This window comes from Anser anser (genome assembly GCF_964211835.1).
Source record: "Anser anser genome assembly, chromosome: 1".
Classification (NCBI taxonomy): domain Eukaryota; kingdom Metazoa; phylum Chordata; class Aves; order Anseriformes; family Anatidae; genus Anser; species Anser anser.
The window spans coordinates 204,483,937-204,502,440 of NC_139720.1; the positions used below are offsets into that span (position 1 = coordinate 204,483,937).

General features: G+C 43.9%; 1 protein-coding gene and 1 long non-coding RNA gene across 8 annotated transcripts in view; one reads left to right on the forward strand and one right to left on the reverse strand.

Annotated features, from left to right (window-relative positions):
• Positions 1-695: 695 nt before the first annotated feature.
• LOC310880613 lies at positions 696-17,506 on the reverse strand. Of its 7 annotated transcripts, none has more exons than XR_014571802.1 (3): positions 17,274-17,506; positions 9,720-16,776; positions 696-1,429 (listed from the first exon to the last, which is right to left on the reverse strand). It is a non-coding gene; the product is annotated as an uncharacterized lncRNA (long non-coding RNA). The 7 variants fall into 7 exon arrangements; XR_014571803.1 differs by having other exon boundaries at positions 697-1,429; positions 9,869-16,776; XR_014571804.1 differs by lacking the exon at positions 696-1,429 and adding an exon at positions 1,479-2,563 and having other exon boundaries at positions 9,869-16,776.
• Positions 17,507-17,902: 396 nt separating this feature from the next.
• RAB30 (RAB30, member RAS oncogene family) overlaps positions 17,903-18,504 on the forward strand; it is a 43,051-nt gene continuing 42,449 nt past the window's right edge. Inside the window, exon 1 of the mRNA XM_083796710.1 lies at positions 17,903-18,090. The gene's annotated coding sequence lies outside the window, so the exon portion shown is untranslated. The remainder of the gene's footprint in view (positions 18,091-18,504) is intronic.

Consider the following 18,504-nt stretch of genomic DNA (forward strand, 5'->3'; position numbering starts at 1 on the left):
GTGTAATTTTGTGTATACATACATGAGTTGCTATAGTGCAGCGGGACTCAGCAGTAAACAGACACATCAGTATGTTGTTCAAAGAAAAGCTCTTTGGATGTTCTGTAGCTGTTTTAAATTTCTGCCAGCAGAAATACTCGCTTCTCCTTTTGCCCTTTCTCCCCCCTTGCTTCTGCAGAAGGGATAGGGAAGCACGTGTTCCTATTTGTTTAACCCACGCTATGTGAAACACTGCAAAAATTACACAGTAGCACATTAATAGATATAGGGGAAGCAAATATGCTGTGGTCAACCCCTGCACCTGTTGTGAAGGGCCCCATGCTACAAACTTTGCAAAAACCCAAGTGTTTACAAGTGCAAAAATCAGACTGATTAATGCAAACCAATTCAACTCAGCACTAGGGAAGTGCTTTTTGAGTCTTTCTCCTCTGCCTTGCCCTTATAGTACTCTTTACCTCTGCACTCAGCTTGTGTAAATATGAATGATCATAAGTGCAATTTGATGCTTTCAGGCCAAAGTTTAGCAATGGGTTTAAATTCAAATCACTACATTGTGCAATTTACTCTTGCTTTATAAATGTGCAAATCAATACACTAAGCACTGGGCAGCACAACACTGTTTCCAGCTTTTAAGTAATGAATTCACGTTATAATGCTGCAAGACATCTAAAGGCAGGCAAGTTCATTTTGGAGGTAATAAACATATATAATGATATTAGCACCACGGTAGAATCAGCAGATATCTGAGGTGGACCTACCTCCAGTTTCCCCTTAAAACAAATGTCCAAGAGCACAAAGCTCTTAACTCCAGAAAGTAGATTTTTATTAGAACATAAAAATACTTTTATTTTAAATAGCGAATCCTTCCAGTGAGGTAGAACAGAAACTTGAAGTTTCTAATTAAATCTTCAAAGGAACACAATACATAGCAATGAAGAAAAATATATAGAGGAAACGTATAGACATGAACAGAACAGGTACCACCTCTGCAGGCTGAAAAAGTAGGCCAAATGGTTGTAGCTGTTCTGCTTTGCAGAGGCTGGTTATTGCTCTGCATAATCGCCTGCTTGGTCTTGTTTCAAACCAGCCGTGTATCCAGGTAGGTGTTCATTATAGGTGAATACATTTGGCAATTGTGTGTCTTGTGTTGATTTATGCAGGTGAATAAAGGTGTTCAAGCACATCCACATATGCATATTTATAATTGATAACGAGCTACATTCTGAGTACTGCGAGATGGATAACTCTGCTGGTCTTTGGTTTCGGGGATGTTGCAGCCTGTGCAGTGTGAGGGACGTGGGTAGTCGCTCTGGAGGCAGACGCAAGAAGAGGCTCATGATTTCACACCGGAGCTGCTGTCTGCTTTCCGAGACCATGACCGAGGTTGCGACACGATGAAGTAAAACAGATCTTGTGTTCCTTGTTTGGACTGCACGCAAAGGGAGAGTGCACAAACAGAGATCTCACAAAGTGCATTGCTTACCCAATTTACTTTTAATTTCACCAAACTGATCAAAACAAAAACAGAGCAATGACCTGTATTTTATATAATATAGACTGCAATTTCAGTTATGTCAATAAATTAACAGGTCCAAGTTGTCCAGTCCACAAGTTAATACAGCGGATAACCAGATTACATAAAGAAAGATTTTTCTACCCTTATCTTACAATTTAATGAAGGTCTAGTTTTCTTTTAACCAGAAAAACCCAGCACCTATTTAGCTAATCGTTTACTGACATGGTTAACATTTCACTGGAGGACTCTGTCATTACTGGGCATCGGGGCTGTTGGATATTAAGTATATATTTTGGTCTCAGGCCAGTTAAAAGATCCGAGCAGACAATAGCTGTACCCTGGCTCAGCTCAGCAGTGTACAGTTATACAAATGCCTGTGCCACATCTTGTTTAAATCTCACTGTTAATACACGGTAGCAGTTTGATGTTGCTCTTTGTCATTACTTTATACAATAATGCAGGATCTTTACAGAGATTTAACATGCAAATGATGGTTGAATCATCTCCAACAGCAGTTTTCAAATAGCGCTGGCTTTTTCACTACCAGGGATGGCTTTCCACTCTCAGCAGCTATAAAAGACAAGGCTCGCCCTCCTCCTCTCTGCCTGTGGCTAGGTGACACAATAAGCGTGACATTGGGGGTCCCTTCTACCACACCAGATATGCTACAATCCACACCACATAACTCCGCCACCCAAGGTGCAGACCCAGCCCTTATTCGTGCAGTTAAAATTTCAAAAGTTTTTACATTTAATTTTGTACTGACACACTTAATAAAATTACAGCAACTCTCCGTGCCACTGTCACTTTATGTCAGATCAGGTACCAGCTACCAGCTGTGGCAAAACTCCTGTGAACTCCAAACCAGAGATGTAGAGTAATTCAGGGGAAATGCAGTCGTGTTTCCACACCTAGCTGGAACAAAACCCGTGTGCCTGGTGATCCCCTAGTGCACAGATCCAGTAACAGCGATGGTGGGAACAGCCTCACATGTACACGTGCACTGCACACACGCTGGCAGTAAGACATGCTTTCACTGCAACAAAGCTGAAAATAAGACATTTAAACAGCTGTTTAATTTATTCCTCTCTCTCTCCTTAAAGCCACTCTTGGATTTTACCAGGCCAGGTGTTCTTCCACCAGTCTGAAAGGCAGAGTGTATAAAGGTCTTGGTTGAGAAAACTTACCACTGGCTTCTGGCTGAGATTGCAAATGCAAGACCACCATCAGCACCCATTTTGCTTTATAAAAATATTTAACATTTACTCAGTACAGCCTTTCCTCACACCCATTCTTTTCAATTACTGCTGTGTTCTCAGCATTTTAAAAGCACTCTGGATTTTTACTGTGAAGGAACAGAAGAAGTAACAAGAGCTCATAGCTCATCTGGTTAGCTTTTGACCTAAAAAACACACGGCTGTTTGGCATTTTAGAAGAGGACATTCCACTCATAGCTCAACAATTCAAGTTTTCTTGTCCTAGTTATCAGCTTTTTTAAAAGCCCCCTACATATTCCTCTTTGTGTGTGAGTGACTATTCAGCCTTGGAGAGACGTGGAACACTATTAATTTTGGTTGGGTTGTTTCAGGGACAGCTGAGGAGAAGATTTCTTGCCCTCCAGCTTCACCACCACCTGAAGTCAGTTCTTGGGCTCTTGGGCACTTGTCTTCAGTTAAATTTCTGAGAAATACAAGTGCTCTGCATACTGCTTAGCATCTCTACTGCTTTAAGTTTGAACTTTGTGTGTTAAAAACTGGGATTTTTCATCCACTCAGGTTTTGCACTGCTGATTTCTCCTGGAAGACAGACTTGTCTGTCCCAAGTCACCCCTGGCCAGTAAGCAGAAGGGTAATGAGTGATATTTTTGTCTGCTGTTGTACAAGTATGTCCTTCCTCCCTTCAGCTTAGAGTCTGCAGCATGTGTTGATTCAGTAGAAAAACAAACCCTGTAATAACTGCTGAGACTTCTAATCATTACAGTCCCACCTGGTTGTAATGCTTGTTTTAGTTCAGCTGAATAGAATGACTGGTGTTTAAATAGCATGTGAATAGGTATTTTCGCTGTAGTAAGATCTCTTTCCCTTGGCTTCTCACAAGATGAAACATCTTAGCATTGCTGCAAGGCAGAGGCGAGACATCTGCAGGAAAGAGTAAAGCTTGTTTTGCAGATAAGAAGTTGCATTTTGAAACAGAAGTAGCTCCTCCTCCGAGCATGCGTTCTCTTCAAACATGTCACAATTTCCCTATTGCTAACGTCCGTCTCGCCAATTCCTTCCTTGTTGATTCTGGCAGCAAGTTCATCCAAATCAAGTAAGTGGTGACAAATTCCTGCTCTAAGAAAGTAAGATCCCACTGGGAGAGCTGAACATAGCCATTAAAATGTTCCACAAGGAGAAACAACATGTCACATGCATGTTTTCCCTGCCAAAGATTTTGAAAAATTCTGTGTCTTGACAAAGCAATTGCAAATTATCGGGATCCAGAGGCACTGCCTTTCAAATCTGGAAAATTGCTGGCTCTTTTTCCTCATGAATGTCATTTTGGTTGTTCCATATTTTTTCCTCTTTCTCTGGGAAAAATATCTGAAAGAGACTTGGTTTTAGGAAGGCGTGATGACTTTACAGTGGCACAGCTCATACATGAACTCATTCTGAAGCAGCTGAATCCAGTGATAGGCAAGACCAATAAGTCACTTGTGACACCGGGCAAGAGATGAGCAGGAATGTCTCAGTGGCAGAAAGGAATCAACAACAATGTACCTCTGCGATCTCCAGCTTTTTGTCAGCACGCTCATCAGACAGCACAGCCACTGCAAATATCTTCAGACGAAGCTAAACTAAACTAAGCTCTGAATGAGAAATGGGAGCTACCATCATGCTCTACTTAAACTTGCGCTATAACCTGTAGACAAGGGATACAACTCCCAACTGTGCAAGCCTGATGAAAGGATTTATGTTCTGTTTTCACACACCTACTCCATTTCAGGTCAGATGGCATACTGCTGAGATTTCAGTGGCGTTAGGGGCTCGCTCCAGATGTCAGAGAAATACAGTCTGGTGGAGCCTTGCATAGCCACCTTCTAGCTAAAGCCAGAACTTGGGCCCCTGGGCTCATTACACTGTAGGAAGAGAATTAGGTGCCTTGGCATGCCACACAAAGCAATCTATTGGGCAAGAAACCACTTCAAGTCGATATGCAAAATGGGAAGTTGCCCATATTATGCTGGAAAAGGACAGGAGTGGTTGCTGCCAAGACATGCTTAAGGCATGGAGTTAGGACATACAAACAAATCACTGTAAGTCCTAGAAAATCAGAGGCGTTTGTGTAGATGGCTGAAAAGATCTTCATAAGGGACCATGATCTGTGAGGTGATAGACAAATTCATAGACAAATAGAATTTTGGATGACAGGGCTTTGTTACTAGACAAAAAAAATAAAACAAAACAACCTATTTTAGTAGATAGAACCCAAACCATGCTAGTAGTTGAACTAGATTGTAAGATCAAGGGATATAATTTCAGAATGGAATGAATTCTTGATATGAGCCTTGATAACAGTAGATCTGAAATAGAGATCTAGAGCATACTTTCTTTACAGCTTGGCTTTGTTTAAACAAAGCAAGGAACATTCTCATCAAGATGAGACTAGACCTTGACCTTCCTGTACTTATCTATCTGTATACATGGATTGGTCATCATAGGGAAAAACAAAAGCAAATCAGAGTTTGCCTCCTCTGTGGAAAAGATTAGGACTATAATACTGACATAATTTAACCTCACTTTAGGGAATCAAAAAATAGAGCTTGGAGTGAATGCAGGTAATTAATCCCCCAAATCAAAGTTCAGTAATTTCATCAAAATTACACAGACTGCTCATTGTTTTGTATTTTATTGTAATTCAAATCAACAGTGATGAAACTCAACAGTTTTCCCTAAGAAAAGGTAATAATTCATCCAGAAGTGGTACAACTGGAACTAGTTCAAGTGAAAACTGCTGTGCGTTATCATCAATCCAAACAGTAGGAGACAAAGCAAACAAGGACCCTGTGCAGGGAAAGCTAAAGGGTTAGAGATGACTCAATATTTCACTGCATCATTGCAAACAGGAAGAGGATATTTTATAAATCATGGGTCATTTTCATAGCCTGAAAGCCCATGTGTATACTAACAGGTCATTACGGCAAGGAATCACACAGCAGGTTTTCCATATTATTAACTCAAAACAGAGCTCAAGTGCTGATCACACTTAAAACCATGCAGATAGCTCTATACAGTCTTGTGTAGACTGGAAACTGTTCTGGCAGAGCCGCAACACATGCTGATGTCATGAATATATCCCCATGTCTGTAATAACCTGGTCTTATCTTCCCAACCCTGTTCCTCTAATCCTTTAGTTATTCTTGTGGTGTTTCTCTGCCTTCAAATAAATCAAACACTCTTCTTGCACTGTGGACACAGTTTTGGAAACTGGTTCAAAAGGGTTTATTCCTGCAGAAGAGGAGGATGCAAATCCTACTTGTGTATTTGGTATTGCCTGGCTTTTGTGGAAAGGAGAGACAGAAATTATCTGCTCTTTGTAGCCATTTATGGCAGATTTCATGGAAATCTTCAATCTTTGGCTTGAGTTGGTCACTAGTTTGCTCTGTTTCTGCAAACTGATAGGAGTGTTATCTACTGTAGTAGATGCTAGGGTCTCATCTGTGCTATACTTCTGAAACTGTTCAAAATGCAGACTGCTGGCGTTCAACTTTTTTGAGTTGAAGCACTTTAGATGGGAATTCAGTTTTGAAAATGAAGGTCTTGAGTAGTAAACGACTGTCCTGAAATCAAGGACAGGAATTTTTGATTTTTTTTAAACACTTTTTTCAGTTTTTGTTAAAAACAGTTATTATGTAGGAGAGTTCCCAACAGAACATCTAATGCAGAGTAAGAATCACTACATATTAGAACATGATAAATTTTCCATCATCGCTTACTGTGACTGTTTGTTATGTAGTGCTTCCTAACAGATCTCCAGTCAACAACAGCCTAACCTACCTACACACGTGCAATTGCTCCCATGTGGAATTCCACTGATTTCAAAAAAGCTAATGACTATCTACTAATTACATAAGTAACTGTTACACCTTATGCCATCAGCTGTGAAATCAGATTCCATAAAATCTGATAAGTACCTACAGACCTTTAGAGATAAAGCAGGTATTACCTAATATTAGTAACATTAGCGGTAGATATGATGGGTGAGATTTACCTAAGCTGTGTGTGTAGGTTAGAAGTCTACCTATGAGCTGTTCTAGCCTCTGCTCCCGCTGTAGTTTCTCTGTAGGAGGAACAGACATCTCAAGAGACAAATTAGTCTCCCTGTAACACAAGCAATGAGAATTGAGCCCATTCCTGCATAATAGTTACTCACATAATTAACTGTCTAGTCATTAACTGTCAAAAATAGGGGGACTACACATGAGAATAATTATATATGCACAAATAATGTTTGGGATCAGGCTCTGGCTAGCCTGTGTTCTGCAAACTTAGCTTCCCAAATCAGGATAAGAGGGATTGGATGGATAACCTTTGGGATGTATGCAGTCCCCTCCATGGATTGTACGCAAAGGCTAGACAAGGGCTGTGCATCTGTTGCATGCCTGAATTCTGGTGAGATGAATCCTATTCACTCTACACACAAAACCGAGTAACAGTCTTAGTTTCAATTCGTAATAAATGCTAGAACACTGGCAACTTATTCACAGTTACTTCTTTCATGTATTTTGGCCCTGAACTGAAAATTACTAATCAATGACAACATCTCAAACCTTTCTTCCTAAATTATGACATTTGGCTATTCTTGTCTGGAAGAACTTCTATGAACATAAGCCAGCAGCATGCCCAGGTAACCAAGAAGGCCAATAGCATTCTGGCCTGGATTAGAACTAGTGTGGTCAGTAGGACCAGGGAGGTGATCATCCCCTTGCATGCTGCCCTGATGAGACTGCACCTTGAATTTTGTGCTCAGATTTGGGCCTGCACTACAAGGATGTGGAGCGGCTTAAGCATGTGCAGAGAGAGCAATGAAACTGGTGAAGGGACTGGAAAATAAGAGTTATGAGGAGCAGCTGGGGAAACTGGGGCTGTTTAATCTGGAGAAGATGCTGATGGGAGACCTCATCATTCTCTACAACTACCTGCAAGGAGGCTGCAGAGAGAGTGTTGGTCTCTTTCCTTAGGTGTCAAGTGATAGGATGCAATTAAAAGGTTTCAAGGTGAGGCTTAGATTGGACATTAGGGAGGATTTCTTCACAGAGAGGGTGGTTGAGCATTGGAATGCCCAGGGAAGCAGTAGAATGCACCTGCCTGTAGGTATTTAAGAAATGTGTGGATGTGGCAGTAAGGGATGTGGTTTAGTGATGGGACTCGGTAGGTCAGGCTGATGGTTAGACTTGGTGATCTTGAAGGTCTTCTCCAACTTAGATGATTCTTCGATAACAATGGAAAAGCAAAGGAGACAATGAGGAAACTCTCAGAGGGTGGTGAGGCACTGGCACAGGTTGCCCAGAGAGGTTGTAGATGCCCCATCCCTGGAGGTGTTCAAGGCCAGGCTGGACATGGCCTGGGGCAACCTGATCTAGTGGGTGGCGTCCCTGCCTATAGCAGGGGGGTTAGAACAAGGTGATCCTTTATGTCCCTTCCAGCCCAAGCCATTCTGTGATTCTGTAAAAGCAAACACTAAAGCAATGCCTAAGCACTCTTAAGAGCCCCCCTCTGCTGGAGGCCCACAAGTACAACAGCCCAGCTGCTAGAGCAGCCTCTTCAACTTCAAAACACCTCCGATTCCCTCCCATTGCAGCTGCATCCAGCCCTTGCTGTAATTGATTACTGCACATAACAGCTAGAGCAGCCCTGCATATTATTTAGCTCAAACATTTACTAGAAAGTATAAATAGGTCAAAAGTTTCTCTCCCCCCCACCTAACACTTTCTCTGAAGTACCCTTTGAAAAAGGGTAGGTCCATCTTCATGTTGCAAGCTAATCAGTCTTTCGTAGATTTTGTCCACATTCCTGTCCCTTCTGTTACAAACTATATATGGAAGAGCAGATTTCTTCAGTCAGCCATGAATAAAGTCATCTGGTGGCACGCCAAGACACAACCAGGCCCTCCTGTACCTAAGGACAGCTTCTGCTAAAAAGGGTCATATTCATTAGAAGAGCTGTTTTCAAACAAGAAAGGAAATGAGCTTCAGGAAGGGGGACACAGAAGACCTAGAAACAGAAAGGGACAGAAGCACCATGCCTGCTCAGACAGAGAAGGCAGCAGCTTGTGAGAGTGGTGCCCCCTCACCATAGGGTGCTGCTGTCCCACCACCCAGGGCAGGAGACAACAGGACAGAGGGCAGCAGCTGCTCACAACCTCCTGCACCAGCTCTGGAGCCGTTCAGGGCATCCCAAGAGACAAGAGGAAGAGGAGGGGTCATTTCTTCAATTTTTTTTCCCCTCCTTTCTTCTAATGATGGGATGCAATAGCTGAAATTCTGTAGCCACCAGTGTTACCAGCTCCACATGGCTGAACAAATGTGGAATTATGTGAGGGCTTCTCAGGCCCATCAGGGCATAACCTACAGAGCGAATACAGAGTGTGTGGTGCTGCGTATGGCAGGGAGAACAAAGTTTGGATAACCTGGGTGTTATTTAGAAAGAAAGTGGTGACAAATGAAAAAGCCATTCATGGTTGGTGGGCACGAGCAAAATAACACCGTGTATTTATATCACTGCCTGACTTCTGAGCAGTAATTTTGGGGAAGCCTGGGGTAGCCATCCCATCGTGCCCCAGAGGTACACATTACCTGGAGGTTGTGCAGGTAAAGAACTGGAAAAGATGGAAAATTCAACTGCACGATGGCTTTGGGAGGAATAAGACTGGCAAATTGACTGTACCTAAGAGGAAAATCCACCCGTACCAGAGTGTGACTGAGTGCTACAGGAAGGCAGGCATATTCCAAGCCAAGGACCTTGCCTGTCATGACTTGTACCTAAATTTACCTTCAGATAATGAAGAACTGACTGTAGCAAAAGGTTGAGATAACTGAGATAGCGTAAAACCCATGTAAATGAGGCCACGATGCCACTCAGAATGAATGGCAGCAACGTTATCCATTCTGGAGAGCTGCAATGCTGAAGTGTTGACAGGAACTTGTGAGAGACCCCACATGTACCAACTTCTGTGGCCAAGCATGTCACATGCCTTGATATTCCTGACAGGGTTAACCCACAGCCAAAGAACCTGCTCAAGGATGAGAGCTGGAAAGACAGAAATAATTAGAAAAATTAACAAAACAAGATAATATGCACAAACCATACTTACCTGGGACCAGACTGTCACCTGTGACTTGTTCTCAACAAGGAACAGCTGCTCCATCCCAGGATCCCGTCAGCAACACGCTTCTCTATTTTTCCTTGATTCCCCTGGCTTATTGATTTATATACATATAAACTGCAATCTTACATACCTATAAATATGGGTGATATATATTATACAAATACATACACATATATTATGTCCACATTTATGAATATTTGCAACATGATGTATTGATTTTATAAATAATATTTATAAACTGAGTAAACAAATTAATTTATTTTCATGGGACCAGAGTACCTACTAAATCAACTCCCTTTCCTCACCCGCTTGTTTCCAGCAGGTAGCATTCGGCCAGTAGTTGGTTCACTCACAAACCCAAGAGGCAAGAGGAGCTTTTCAGCAGGCAGGAATTCACAGGAAGGTCAATGGACTTCACTGCCATGGACTCGTAAAGCACACGCTGTCCTTCATCTCACGTGAGATGCAGTACCCACTTGGCTGTGCAACACCCTCCTGCCAATTCACATGAGGACTGCATCTGCCTCTACCTATTTGTTTTTCCAGAAAGTTTAACAGCAGCAATAATCTCTTTGGGGATGCAATTACTATTTCAGCTGACATTGACTAAAGCAGAACCGTAACAGTGAAACCACTGCGCATTTCATTCTGAAATGGCTGCCACTGCATCATCCTCACCAGGCTCATTCTTTGAGAGACAAGCTCACCAGAGGACAAGATTCACCATTACCAAAGCAGAGGCAGTAAATCATATTTACATAGTAAGGAAGTCCACCGCAATGAAACTGATTCCCTTTTATCAGGACCACTGGAAAATATTGACATGAAAAACATCTATCATGTGAATCATTTCAGTACTTAATTCTTTGTGTAGCTCTACTCTGTCATTAAATATAAAAGGTGTATTTGGACAGGTGTGCAGGGGTGACAGAACTCCTTAACTGTGAGAGATTACTTACATTATAAGGTAACAAGTTAGTACTCTCTGGAGCAGTTATAAAAGACAACACTTTAGGAAAACTCCTCCACAACTCTAAATCTCTTCCCTTATGATTTTGCTGCTTACAGGCATTGGGGTTTCTCAAGCTGCCACTCCCTAGTCAGAAGGCTACATGCAGCAAAGCATTTGGCTGTGTCCTGTATCAGGGACCTAAAGCAGAAAAAACACAGTTAACAATAGCAATCATACACAAGGGACATGCTGCTGCTCCTCCCCTGCAAAATGAACTGCATCCTTCGGTGCATGGTTTAATGAAACAGAAGCTTCAGCAACCAGCCTAAAGGCCGACTTCTGCTGTGCACCTGATTGCTGATTTTTAATGCCCTGTTTCAAGTGTTCTCAACCACCTCACTGACCTGATCCAGGTTTTAAAAAAAAAAAAAAAGCCACACAACTACAAACCTCTCCTGCTTCCACCCCGGGCCAAAGAAAAGCACGCAGGGCAGGGCATGTAACACCCTGACTAATCTCTGTGCCACTGCAGATGGCAGCGTTGGCATGCCAGGGAACTGTGTACTGTGGCACAGGAGTGCAAGGGGCGAAAGATAACAGCAAGCTCCTTAAATGAGCCGTGCAACCAAGCCCACATCACACAGCTACATTTTCTGAGAATGCAAAGCTCGGGTTATGCACCTGCTGGGAATGCATGCCCCAAAAGGCTTTGCCTGATACAAAACCACCCTGGTACAGATGAACCCAGAATCTGACCAGTTATGACACTTGAGAGCCTCAGGTCTTGTGTATATAGAAGAACAAGGTTCAGAAGATTCTGGGCTGTGCAACTCTGCAGGTATAAAGCAATCACCCCTAGCATTACCCCTTTTTAAGGGTCTGCAAGAGCAGCATAACGTTTTGTCATAAAGCAGTGCAACAGGAAACCAAAGGCTGTAAAAGAGTATCCACTGGATTCATCGTAAGGAAGCAGGCTTGTATAAACCTGACCTACGTGGGCTGGGGCCAAGATGTAAAGGTTAGCTTCTTACCAGCAGTCCGCTAAATTATATCCTTAGGACATATAACTTGACAGAATGGAGCAAGTGAAACCATGCAAATGGAAACTTGGCCAGGAACCCGAGGTACATACTGTTGTTCCCTGTTTTCCAGGAAGAGGTATTTGCAGAGAAATGGCAAAAACAAACAAAAAAATAATCAGGTACATGACAGAGCGTGAACGTACAGAAAAAGTTCAGGAAAACACCAGAGTCCAAGGCAAGGGGAGTAAAACCAGGGAATTCCAGCACAGGAGACGCTATCAAATGGCACCCTCCCTGCAGCTGGATGTTTTTTCAGAGTGCAGTGTTACTTACCGACATGGAAACAGCTTGTGCATGTTAAGAAATGCTCCGACGGTACTGCTGCATATGTACTCACACTGCAAACGCTTGTATTTTAAACTGAACCATGTAGAAAGCATGGTGTAATTTTGTGCCGCTGCACCTAAGTAGCCAAAGAAGTGGGAACACACACATAACCTGGGACTCCAGCATTGTCAATTTAGTTGCAGGACTTTCTTAGGAAATAAATGGTGTATGATTTAACAAAAAAGCAGCTGTGACATTTTTACCTATGGTTATAGCTTTCACGGTCTCCCTATGTCCAACATGCTTTTTCCTGCAAACCACAAAAGAAAAGAAAAAACTACACACAACCAAGGGCGAGGAACTGGGCTGGAAAATGACCATAACTGATGGGTCACGTTGCCTTAATCACACCATTCATATTTTCCCAAAATGTACTTTCCCGAAGAGATATTTTTAGTCAGCTTTTAAATTTGGTAATTTGTCACCCATCAGAAAAAAATCCCTGCATACCCCCCTCATACCTGCCTTCAATTTTTTTTTTAAATGACTGAAAACTAGTACCATGCTTAAGGATTTGTCAGCTTATGGACTGCTTCTCTGGCACGGACAGTCACACTGGCTCCTGAGTGAGCCAGTATCATTTACAAACCCAGGTTTACCACCACACAACAAAAATAGACCTTCCCAGGATTACTGGCAAGAGAGCAGAGTCTGTACTCAGTGTAACCTTGGCATGATACCCTGCGTGCTTTATGAAATACAGTGTGTAACCAAGCGTTGTGCCAACGAGCACAGTGCACACACAGAGCACATCTGAACCAGCGCAGCCCCCGAGTTAACTTTCTTGTTCCACGTGGAACTGCTGAGGCGTGCTTGTTGGGTACGTGACGGCTAGATCACAGCCAACCGAAGGCTTTATGTTCAGCCCAGGACCCCACCTGAGCGATCTCGGTGTGCCAGTCTCTTGCAACACGTGGGTGGGGAAAGCTTACCTTCAGCGCACTGCTCCAACAGCTCTGCAGGACTTAAGGGGACCAAGAAGTACTCTTATTTTTAAATCAATAAATATTCTCTCACTTGACTGAGACTAAAGCTACTTGGGTGGCTCTGGACCATACAAGCGCATTTATGATCTCAAGAGAAACAGGAATGTGGTCTGGCAATAATTCTGTGGTCTTCAAGCGACACCTTAAGCCATTCCACCTGAAGAGAAATGCCTGCACGTAGCTGAGAAGCAGCACACTCAACTGGTGTTTCCTTTGTTTACCAAGTTCTCTTGTTAGTGTGCCTTCCCAAAGGGGATTTTCCCACAACTGGAATCTCCTGTACTTGGACTGCCTGCAGTTTTTCAAAGGCAGTGCTCTGCCTAGCACCTATTAAGTCCCCTATTCTAATCCTCCCGTCCAGTGTCAACAATAGGAGTAAATTTCCTCTTCAGTACTGCAGATGAGACCTCATTTACATTCATGGGAGTTAGAAGTTCTGGAGGAACCCGAGGTCTTCTCTCTATTAAAACAAGTTCCTATGAATCCCGGGACTTGCAGTACTCTGCAAACCCCCTCCGGTTGTGTAACTGCTATTGAACTGCTGCCACGTTTCAGTTGGAGAACATGTTCATGATACCTGAAGAGGTTCTCAACTGCTCTCAAAGCACTCTTCTTGCACTGAAAAATAAAAGAAAGTTAATGCAGGAATTCTAGGGTCTCCCAGACATTTAACTGTGTCCCCATGATTTATGAACACTTAAGGTATAGAACCCTTCTGCTCCTACCTGTGCCTTTCCAAGTTCTGTTTAAGAACAAAGTAGAATAAATAATGTATTTAAGATCATTTTGCTGAATTACCATTAAGATTCTTGAAAACAGTAACACCATATAGCAGTTTTTACCTGCTATGCCCAGCTCAATTCACTCTCTCACCCTGCAGCTGTTAACTCTTCAGGCAGCAGCTCTGTCGGAGACCATTACAAACAAGAAAACTCACAGCAACTTCTTAAACCCCAAAATCAGAGCAGTAATTTTAATGTGAAAGTCTTTACCCCCTTTCTTCATAAGCTCTAAAGCAAGTAGTCTGGCTGTGACTCTTCAGCTTATCCCCTTCCCCCAGGGGAACTGTGGACAACTAAGTTTTGTAGCTGGGATAGTAAGAAAATGGATTTAAAAAAAAAAACACACTAATTTACGTGCCAAGACTAGTACAGATTTTATCAGTTACCTTTAGAAACCATCCTCCATTTCCTGTTTGAGTGCACTTGAAAATGTTTCCACCCAGCAGGTTTGATGGCTGGAAGTTATATAGGACCAACACAAGAACTGAGAAAAGCCCCACTTCTTAACATTTCTCCCTGCCATGCTGACCTGGATGTTGACACCTTGAAAGTTATCCTGCAACATTTTCAAACTTCATCTTGTAAATGTGTGTATTTCTCATAAGACTGTAGACCTTTTATTTTTTTTCATACTATTCAGGGAAAGTTGCATTTATAGAATGCAAATTTGTTAGGTTTTAATAAAGAGAACTTTTCAGAATGAAAGCTGAGATATGAAGTTTCTATGTACGAAAATGCATTAATTTCTTCTTTAAGCAAAACAGCAAACAGGCGTCTCACATTCCTACTTATCCTTGCCTTCTCTACCCCTCCTCCAGAACTTCCAACTGCTTTTCCGTATTTTCAGGGCACCGAGTAGTTGCTTACCTGAGTTCACTGTGACCAAAAGCATTTTTGTAACAAGGGAGTTGTAGTTCCTACCGTGTAGGATTTTGACGCAACAGCTGAAGTATAAACAATCATGGCAGCTTAGCAGGCTCAGCACCTTGCAGAGACTTGAACAAGCTTTCATAAACCATTAAACCAGAGTATACCCATGTATTTAAGAAAAGGCAAAGGCCAGCCTTCGATTCTATTGTCACCTTAAGTCTTCTCATACAAAACACTAAGACAACAGAGACAACACTTATTTCCACAACACGGCTATAAGGGCTATAAGCTTGTTGCAGATCTTGCAATTAGGACCTGTTGAGTCAGAAGAATTGTTGAGTAAGCCGACATTAGCATTTTCAAGCAAACACTGTAAGAAGAGTATCTAAGTTTGAGACAACAAAGGTTTTACAATTAAAAACTCTTGCAAGTTGCGATCAGTAAAATCCAGTGACAAGAATCAGTCAATCCCAGTCATGAAAGTGAACCATACAACACAGGGGAGTATTTTACTTGTCTGCTGCATTAGGTATTCATTTGGATACTTTCTTACATTAATTCTTTATTTCTACATTTCAATCTCCTAAAGCAACTCTTAGCTGAGACATCTGCAGCACCTTCAGATAAAGAAGCACAGTAAAGCAGTGAAGTAATTTTATTTGTAAAGCAGGATGCATCCTTGCCTTCTACCCTGAGCAGCAGCATTGCATCAAGAGGGAAGGACAGAAAGAGAAGCATCAGTGCCAGTGGTATTGTTTCTAAACCAGTTTAAAAGTATATATTTGAACCTTGGATGAGGATTTCACACCCATGTTTTCTGCCAGTCATAGAGAAGACAGTTATCCCATCGCAGTACTTACCATCATTACTTGGTATCAGCTGCACAGATAAAAGCATAGGCTTAAAGTTTAAAGAGAGCAACTTCTATGACATGTCATCATGCCACTGCCTGTTTTTTTTTTTCCATGGCACAACTGCCATATCTGCACAGAGAAGGAAGAGAAAGGGGAGGTTATGCTTGTAATTCAGGATTCCTTCAGATGTATACAACTACTACTGAAAGTTATAGCGCCAACAGAGCATTATATTCTCCTTTCCTTCAGTGATGAAGACAGCAAAATGGATAAGCTTGGGTAGGGAGAACCTATGTAAGGCATACCTCCGAAGACACCTGGTCTTTTGCAGGAGGATAGGAAAAGCCAGGAATTAGTTCAGATTCTTTATCTAGATGGACCTGGATTTAAAGAGATGGAAGAATGGCACGCATTGCTGTAGTATCAACAAATCTTGAACGATTCCAACTTTTAGGTTTAATGATGTGGTTAGGAATTAACATCTCATGACACCCTTCCTCCACCATCTGGATGTACCCTAGGGCAAACAACTTCCATACCTCTGTAGTTACTGTGAGGTATTACCCTGAGCAAATGCATTGTACTTACCTCCAGGAGGAGCCAAAGTATTTTAGAAATAAAACCTTGTAAATCCTTTTTCCTGACCTACACCATTATTGGACTTAGGCCGACACTTGCAGGGAGCCTACAAAATTCTTCAACTCCTTTCAGTGGAGTGTCCTCTTGAAGTAATAAAGTACTTTATTTCACAGGAATCAGCTGTAATTAAAAACCATATTATTTCACAAACCATGCAATACATCATCGCCTTTCCTCCCAGTTTTGAGAAAAAATTATTTCAGCAATAACAAGAGAACTCCAGTCCCCTTACCAGAGATGAACCTCTCATTTGACAAATGGTTAACTTCCCATTCCCTGACACAGAACAACACAAGCGAAATTCTACAGCCATTTCTCAAAATCTAGCTGACGTCCTCCAAGCCAGGCAGCGGGTATGCTGAACCCAAGACAGCACCTGGAACTGGTCAGCTGGTTAAGCCCTGATAAGAAGACAGGGAAACAAATTAGTTTGGCTACTTCCAGACTACGCTGAGAGGTCTTAACACCATCTTACCCATTCCGTGTGTGTGGCTCTATAGGCAGTGAGGACAGCCGCCCTTCGGAGGCAGCACAGCTCCTCCTGCTGGGCACACTCCGCCGCATATTTACGCCACCCAAACCATCAGCACGGCTACCACCAGCACGACCCCTGGAAGAGCCCAACGGCGGCAGCAGCACAGGCCATCGCCAGCTGCGTGACAAGGCCACGTCCCCTGCTCCCTCCCCTGCACGCTTTTAAAACCAGCCCGTGCGCTTCGCCCCCAGCCAGGTGCCGTGACTTTGTGCCCAGCACAGAGCCCTTATCCCAGAGCCGCACCGCCCTCCTGCACAACCCCAGGTGGCCTCCCCCCCCAGCACCCCCCCAAAAAAAACCCACCCCACCCCACCTCACCTCACCAAGCTACCTCCAGCTCCCAGGCTCCCCCCTCACACCCACCTCAGCGGGCGTCGCTCCTCAGGGCCCCGCCGCCGAGGGCTCGCGGAGCCTCCCCCTGCTCAGGAGGCACCAAACACCCCCTTTCCGACATCTTAGTCCGGCTCCCCTCCCGCACCTCCTCCATCACCCCGCGCCACCAACATGGCGCCCGCCACCGCCCCCTCCTCCTCCTCCATGCGGCTGCGCGGCGCGGAGCCTGCTGGGAAAGCGAGTCCCCCTCTCCTCGTCTCCCTATAGGAGCGGACGGGGAGGGTGACTACAACTCCCAGAAGCCTCCGCTGCGGGCAGGCGTCGGCCAATGGGGGAGAGGGGTGATGTCATCGCCCGGGTATTGTGCTCCGCTGGCACCGCCTCCCCCTGCCGGGAGGGGGGGGCCTGAGGGGGGGGTCCCGCTCCTGCAGCCCCGGCACCGGGGGCGGCCTCGTTCCGAGCCCCTCGGGGGGGTCCTCCCGTACCGAGCCCTTGGGGGGGGGATTGCCTCGCTGCGTGCATAACGGGGAGGAAAAAAAAAAAAAAAAAAAGAAAAAAAAGAAAAGAAAAAACAGGGGGGGTCTGCCCCGGGGGTGGCTGCGTGCCCAGCCCAGGGAGCCGCGGGGCACCGGAGGGGGGGTCCCGGGGGGGGCTCAGCGCCCTGTGGGGTGCTCGCAGCCCGGCCCCCAGCCCCGGGGGGGGGAGCAGAGCGCCGGGGGGTGCCCGGCACCGACCCCCGGGGGGCTGCACCTCGTCCCCCCCCTCCCCAAAACCCACCGCCGGGGAGCAGCGCCCGGCTCCCGCCTGGTTTTGTGGTCGTGGAGGGGGAGGAAAAATCCCGAACCAGGTGAGTTCTGCGCTTGTTTTATTCCATTTTATTCTCTTCTGTTCTATTTTATTCTCTTCTATTCTATTTTATTCTCTACTATTCTATTTTATTCTCTACTATTCTCTTCTATTCTCTTCTGTTCTATTTTATTCTCTTCTATTCCGTTTTATTCTCTTCTATTTTATTTTAATTATTCTCTTCCGTTTTAATTACTCCATTTCAATCATTCCCTTCTATTTTATTTCATTTGCCCTTTTTTATTCCCACCCCAATACGTTTACCCGCACGGCGCGTTTCCTAACGTGGGGCTGTGCTGTGCGGGCTCTCCCGGGTTACTGCTATTAAAAAAAATCCGATTTTTTGGGGGGGAAAAATGAGCCTAATGAGAGCACTGATTAGCGGGCCTCTCCCCGGCCCTTTGGGGGCGATGCG